Raw genomic sequence first — 7801 nt, forward strand, 5'->3', positions numbered from 1 at the left:
ATAAAGTTCTTTAGCAATTAAAGAGTTAGACATCTAAGCATTGCTGAGTAAAAACCTTCTGTTCAGCCTTCTGAAGGAAATGGTCACATACCTGATAACCTGATATACTAGTAATACTATTCTAATAGCAACAAGAAGGCCTTAAAGAGGTTTAAGGATAACAATTTTTAATGCTTCAGTGCAAGTGGAATACATGGCTGATTACATACAATTCGATGTCCTTTGAAAATATCTCAAAGACAGCATTTGATACCAGGTAAGGCCAGCAAAATTGAAGTGAGGAAAAATGTCATGTGTCCTGTCTTTTCATTGGTTTCATACAATGTTGCCTATGACTATGGCGATCCAAACTTTCCTTTGAAAATTCCATTTATTAGTATTCTTGAGCTTTGATTTGCTTTTAACTCGTATGCTAATGACAGCTGCTGACCACTTCCTCTTGGTACTGACAGGAATGGCAAAGTAGAAGCACATTTCCTGGCCTCTTTTCCTACTTCCTGAATTAAGGGGGTCACTGCTTAGCCTGTTTCCTTCAGTGTGTCACTGTAATCCTGGGACCTCTGCTGCTTTCTCTCAAGGAAATGAGCACTTGCATCGGATATGAATTTATCATCATTTCTCCTTAGCATTTTCTTTAGGACTTCTTTTGATATCCCATCCTTGAGATGCTTTACATTTTCCTTCTTTGTCCATCTCCTTTTAGCATCTTCTCTTGCTTCACATTAGGCCACACTGTTCAAATTATGTGCATTAAATGCATGCAACTTGGGTAACAGATCTCTCACCCACTCATAACAGAGTGGACACACAATTCTTGCGTAGACTTTGGTGGTAAATAATACCTCATGAAAAATTACCCATTCAAGTTTGGTTTCCTGTTCATGAAGCTGAGGAAGGATGAATGTGAACTGGGCTTCCATGCCCATCCATTGTGCAAAACAGTCTCCCAACAGATCTTCAAGGTTGTTTTGAAACAACCTGCACAAAGATATCTTCATAGTACTTCATGTTGAGGCCTTCAAAAGTTTCTCTTAGGAAACCGCTTTGCTTGTTTAAGCTTCCCAATTAGTTCTCAAGGTTGAGCTTCAAAGCAAAATGCAGAAAAGAAGCACACCTCCAATGAATCCAAAGTTTTTGGCATCATGAAACTGGAGCTACACTTGATTTGCACTGTTCAATGATAACAGTTAAAGTTGCAAGGCCATTAAATCCTCCATCTTTAGCTGCCAATTCTTAATGTCTCTGTTCTGGTACAATGTCTCTGCTTTGTTCTGGTACTTTGGATCAACAAGTCTAATGAAGACGTTTTTCAACATTGCTGCTGTTGGAGGTAATAGATCTTCACAGTCCAGAGAAGCAGCCTTTATTACTGCACATGTCAGATGTGGAGGGAGAGGGATTCCAACACAGACAAAAACCCAGTCTGGTCACATGGCCACTGCTGTCAATAGCATTACACTGCTAAAGTTGTTTAAGCGCTTCCAAGATAAGTCCCTCATTAGGTGGATCCAAATAGGGAAATCTTATAACATTGTGCATGGCAAAGCACTTTAAGTTCAAAACTACAAATGTCAAACTAGTTCTCTTAATGTCAGGGATCACATGATCGGGCATACACGAGTTCCAAAAATCTTTACTATGGATCTGAAAGCATTTTCCTGAGAAAGTCCCACCAGCTCAGCCACTTCACTGTAATGCCTCACTCTTTGAAATTAGAACTATGTCCAGAATGTTCAACCCTAATATGGGATTGTGATTTAACTGCTTCACAAAGCCACCACCTCCCACATATCTGATTCCACCTACTGTCAGATATGTTGCAGAAATATTGGTGACTAGGACACCTTTTCTAATTCCAGGTAGAGGTAGCAAAAAAAAATTCTCCTCCGTTGATCTGTTGTCATAGATCCATACCATAGCAACATTAACAAGCCATCTAGAGGGGCATTTTGAACATCATAATATGATCAACAGACTCTGCCATCTGAAAAAGTAACTCACAACGTTTTCGATTTCAAACTGAGCAATTAGTAGAACCAAGCCGTCTCCAGCTATTTCACTCAAATGGATATCCATGGTCACTTTCACAATTGCTTGACTATGTGCAGTATTTTCTCTATCTCGTGGGCCAAATTGCAGAATTTTTCTCTGATTGGATAAAGCCTTCCAGGTATATCAAATATTGGACAATTTCCAAAGAATGCAGAGAGCTTGGCTAAGTCCGTAGTTGCTGACATCACCATGACCTTTAAATGAGCCTTCCTGTTAGGAGACTTCTCCTGACATAGCTTCTTCAATAAACCAAATAAGATGTCTGTAGTTAGGGTTCTCTTGGGTTTCATCCAAAATAATGACACTGAACTTGGTAAGATTTGGATTTCCCAGAATATGCTTCAATAAACCTCCGTCAGTCACATATTTGATTGCTGTTTTCTTAGAGCTGCAATCATCAAAACGAACTTGGTATCCTACTTTGGATCCCAAAGAGCATTTCATTTCTTCAGCAGCTCTCTGAGCAGCTGATATGGCAGCTGCTTTTCTTGGTTGAGTCACACGGATCATACAGTGTTGTGAAAACCCTGTTTCACATAGATATTTTGGAAGTTGAGATGTTTTACCACGTCCAGTAACAATAAGGAATGAATTGTCCCTCACAGCTTGAATAAGCTTTTTTCTTTGTTTTTGAATAGGAAAAGTTCCCTCCTGTGATGTGCATCCTTTCTTTTCTCTATCAGAGATGGAAACAGCCGAAGGCCGCTCTACCAAGGTGGGGGTTGGGGGGTGGGGGTGGTGTCTCTTGACCGCTCACCCTCCTTCTGCTGCCTTGGCGCCTTGCCTGCGACCACGGGAAACCCGGACATAGACCTGGCCAGGAGCGGAGGTGAACATGTCCACCGATCCGGGGAGATCGGAGGGAAAAAAGAAAGTCAGTTCTTTAAACTTGGTGCCTTATTTGCATTCGCTTCATTTACATCTGAGTTATAAATGAATAGTGCCCCCTCCTACTCCCTCGGCTCAAATATAATGAAGCAACGTGGAGGAGGAAAAAGCAGGAGCTCGTCCTCTCCATGAATCCAGCATTGTCATCATACCATTACCAGCAAAAAACAAGGCTTGAAAATAGAGAGTAGGGCAGACATAGGGTAGCATTTTCAAGGACGTGTCCTGCTTTCCTTGAAAAGAGATGTTCTCTTTGTCTTACACCTTTATCCTCGTCCCTTTGCCCCAGAATCTCTGTGTTTCTAAGACGGAGCTCTGATAATGTCCATCGTAGTGAGAGAGTCTTACTAGTCTACATAGCTTAGAAATAAATACTGTAATCGCTTCTCAAAAATTCGGGTTGATTTAAACACCCTCTGATGATGTTCCTTTGTCATCCTCACCAATGCTAATGAACTTGGGCCACAGGCTCCTCCAGTCATTGACTCAGCACTTAATGCCAAAATGCCTCTTTAAATCTCATCTCAGCTAAAACCGCTCTTCTACCTGCTAAAAGGGTGATTTTGTGAAAAATGCTGATGCTGTTTTTTCTGATTTAGCGCATACACACCACCCACCGACAATTTATTCCAGAATTTCTTTTAAAGCCAGGGGCTTTAAGATTTCTGACTGACAGAGCCCTCCCCCATTCAAGCCCTCTATTCACCCAGGAATTTGCGATGGAAATAGTACTGCTGGCTGGAGTAGAGCGGCATACCAGTGCTGCTGAGAGCTGAGTGGCCGTTGCCATGGGGGCGAGAGTGTTTGTATAGAACTGCCTATACAAGGTGGTAGGCTTGAGGCCTGCTTAGATCCAGAGGATTCTAGAAGTGAGCCAGCCCCCTCATTTTACAGATGAGGAAATTGTGGCCCAAAGACTTAGTTAAGTGACTAATTCAAGGTCATTGGGCAAGTTCCTAGAGACAGAGTTGTGCTCTTTGCAATGCATCATCCTTTTCATTAAAACACATATGCTGGTTGAGTCGGTGCTCCTCCAGCTATTTCCACTAAGGCTGCTCTGCTATTGCAGCACCACGAATTCCAGATAGAAGTGCCAGAAAGTGCAGGACTGGAAACAATGGGTATGTGAATATCCTTGCATTTGTATGCATGCATATATTTGCATCAAAAGACATGTGCACACCTGTGGGTGATGGTACTAACTAGGTATTTGTATAGCTCTCCATGACTGGAATCCCTTAAACCTCATTTTTCTCATGAGTGAAATTCAGATAAGAAATAGTACCTATCTCAAAGGATTAAATGAGATAATGTATTTAAAGTACTTAAGCACAGTAGCTGGCAAATAATATGTGTTAGATATTAGTTTGTTTCCATTACGTCTTTCTGCAATGAAATGTGTCAGGTATTGCTGTTAAGGCACTAGGCTAAATGCTTTAATTTTTCATTTAATTTTCACAATAATCCTCTGAAGTAGGTTCTTTCATTTTCTATGTAGCACTGATGAGAAAACTAGGCCTAGAGAGATTGAGTAACTTGTTTAAGGTCACAGGGCTAGGAGTGCCTGAGCAAGAATCAAATAAAACCAGGTCTGTGTAATGTTAATGCCCTCAATCTTAATAATTAGGTTATACTGTCTCTCCTATAGAAAAGCGGAGGAATCACTGGTCTATTCGAGTGTTTTTGGATTTGTTTGCTAGAACTCGAAATCCAAATACATTAGATACATATTGCACATGCAATGGGTTGGCTCATCCCTGTAACTACGTTTTAATTAAACCCACTGAAATATCAGCAAAGAATTTGTTTTCACTCCCCTTTAATTACAGTTCTTTACAGAGACCCCATTTAGCCTTTTTTTTTTTTTTTTACAAGAGATAATTTCCTAATGACTGAATGCTATTTTATTCAATATTCTTTTATTTCAAAACTCCTGGTTGGTCCTGGTGAGATCTATGTAAAAAAGTGCGAATCTGATTGAAATAATGTTACCAAATGCTTAGGGTCCTACTTATTTAGCAGGCTGTCTATCTAGTCTTTAAAATATTTTCAGGCACAAGAGACAGAAATTAAACATCTTTCTTTAATAGATAGTCTCTCATTCTTATTAAAAATACCAGTTTTAGGATCATCCAGAGTCTAAAGCAAATTTCTCTAGTGATCAGACCACTCAGTTTCTATCAGATCAATTTCAATAAGAACTTGGCTGTTCTTGGCGTTTCCCTTTTCCTTTTATCTCTATTTTCTCTCTCAGTGATTTCATCCACTTCAGTACCTTCAACTATCCCTGCTAGATAGAGAACTACCACATCAATCTTATCCATTTGGTAAAAGTTAATTAACTCCTTGCTATGTGCTACAAAATTAATCTCACTGGTCAGTCAGACATCACTCCTAAGCTCCAGTCCAGATGTTTGTGGAACATCTTTGACAGGATGATGTGAGATACCTGACACCCCTGTAAAAGTAGCTCTGGGCAAGAAAGTACCTTGGCTTCTCTGTACTCCAGTCCTGGCATGACCTCTCTGACCTTCCTTATCCTTACATTAGCTATCCACAATCACTGAAATTCTCTATTCTGACTCAACAAATCTCCTTTATCTCAGTCCATCTTGGAGCCATGGGAGAAATTACTAGTGTTAGCACCCCAAAGTCAACAAAACCTAAACCTACATCTTCACCGTCTTCACCAAGTCACTCTATGCTCTTAATTTCCTTCAGTATTTCATCTGATAGAAGCCCCATTCCTCTAAAAATTTTCCTAGGCCTTCTGATTGCCCTGCTACAATCCACTCTCTATTTAATAACTAAAGAAATGTTAAAACCCAAATACTACTCTGCACAAGAAAAGATGAAATAGTGCCATTTGCAACAAAATGGATGGATCTTGAGATTATTATGCTAAGTGAAATAAGTCACACAGAAAAAGTCAGAGAACCATGATTTCACAGATATGTGAGAGATAAAACTGAAAGCAACAAAAGAACAAGATAAACATAAAGAAACAAAAACTCATAAACACAGACAAGAGTTTAGTGGTTACTAGAGGGGAAGGCGGGAAGAGGGTGGTAGAAGAGGGTAAACAGGGTCAAATATGTGGTGATGGAAGGAGAACTGACTCTGGGTGGTGAACACACAGGTGATATATAGATGACGTAATACAGAATGGTACACTTGAAACCTATGTAATTTTACTAACCATTGTTACCCCAATAAATTTTAATTAAAAAGGAAGAAATGTTAAAACACAATCCGGGAGCAGTGTGAGGAAGAGGTGAGAACGACTAAAGCTCGCGCGCCGCTGCATCCCCGCGTCCAGCGTCTATGTTCTGCCGCAGGCGCCATTATGCCCAAGAGAAAGGCTGAAGGCGATGCTAAAGGAGATAAAGCCAAGGTGAAGGACGAACCACAGAGAAGATCCACAAGGTTATCTGCTAAACCTGCTCCTCCAAAGCCAGAGCCCAAGCCTAAAAAGGCCCCTGCAAAGAAGGGAGAGAAGGTACCCAAAGGGAAAAAGGGGAAAGCTGATGCTGGCAAGGATAGGAATAACCCTGCAGAAAATAGAGGTGCCAAAACAGACCAGGCACAGAAAGCTGAAGGTGCTGGAGATGCCAAGTGAAGTGTGTGCATTTTTGATAACTGTGTACTTCTGGTGACTGTACAGTTTGAAATACTATTTTTTATCAAGTTTTATAAAAATGCAGAATTTTGTTTTACTTTTTTTTTTTAAGCTATGTTGTTAGCACACAGAACACTTCATTGTTGTTTTTTGGGGAAGGACATATATTACTAATAGAATGTCTCCAAAGCTGGATTGACATGGGGAAAAACACCTTTCCCTTCTAGTTTTGAGAGACCGCCTCTTGGTTCTTAGGAGGAGGGATCCCTTGATGTTGACACACATTAGCCACCTTGGCACAAACACCTTGTGTGGAAAAACTCAGATTCATTTTTATGTCCTTAGCTCCCTCTTCCTCTCCACTTTAAGCATAGACTTCCTTAAACCCAGAGACCTGTTGGGACCTGACCCAGAAAAATTGGTTATGAGTATGTCAGGCAATCTGGACTTTCTAGTGTCACCATTGAGATGGCATCCCTCAAAAAAGCAGCAGTTCCATTTTTAGATTGTGGACCTACAGATTGATAATTGTGCCATTTTCATTTCATTTCCTGAAAGTCAGGGTCGGCTTGTGAAAAGTTTTTAAACAACATGCTTAATGTGAAATGTCAGCCCTCACTCTAAACTTTACCTGTTCAGAGCACCAAATGAAGACTTCATTGGGTTTTTATAGTGGCTTTCTGATTTTGGTAGTCCATTGAAGAAGGGAGTGTGAAAGTTGTTGTATACTGTTAACGATTGTCTGCCCATGTCCTGCCTGAAATACCATGCTTGTTTATGAAAAGTATCTTTAATAAAGCTGGATGCAGTTTGGCTTGGGAAAAACAAAAAAACAAAACCCAATCCAGTCATGTTATTTTCCTGCTTAAAACCAGCCCACAACTTCCCATTGCCATAAAAATATAATTCAGACTCCTTACTGGTACCTAAAAGAAACCCTGAATGATCTGATCTCTACCCACATCTTCTCTCATCTTGTGCTACTCTCTCCTGCTGTGCTCCAGTCACTGGCCTCCTTTCAATTCCTGGAACGTGTATAACTCTTTCCTGCCATAAGGCTTTAGCAAAAGCTCTCCCCTCTGTTCTTGTCACGGTCTACTTCTCATCTTTTGAGTCTTGGTCTCAGGCTATTCCTCTCCTCCAACTTGGTCTTAATCCCTAACTATTATTCTCTCTCCTGGTACCATTTGTTTCTTTATAGCACTTATCCCAATGATAACATTACATATTTTTAGAATATAC

At 40.3% G+C, this 7801-nt stretch overlaps 2 pseudogenes across 1 annotated transcript; one reads left to right on the forward strand and one right to left on the reverse strand.

The window, feature by feature from the left end:
• Positions 1 to 425: 425 nt before the first annotated feature.
• On the reverse strand, positions 426 to 3179 carry LOC109451320 (putative ATP-dependent RNA helicase DHX40; annotated as a pseudogene).
• A 3022-nt stretch (positions 3180 to 6201) lies between these two features.
• Positions 6202 to 7372, forward strand: LOC109451314 (non-histone chromosomal protein HMG-17; annotated as a pseudogene). Its single transcript, XR_002137965.2, has one exon. The product of XR_002137965.2 is annotated as a non-histone chromosomal protein HMG-17 (transcript).
• Positions 7373 to 7801: the final 429 nt, after the last annotated feature.

This window comes from Rhinolophus sinicus, linkage group LG15, assembly GCF_036562045.2.
Source record: "Rhinolophus sinicus isolate RSC01 linkage group LG15, ASM3656204v1, whole genome shotgun sequence".
NCBI lineage: Eukaryota > Metazoa > Chordata > Mammalia > Chiroptera > Rhinolophidae > Rhinolophus > Rhinolophus sinicus.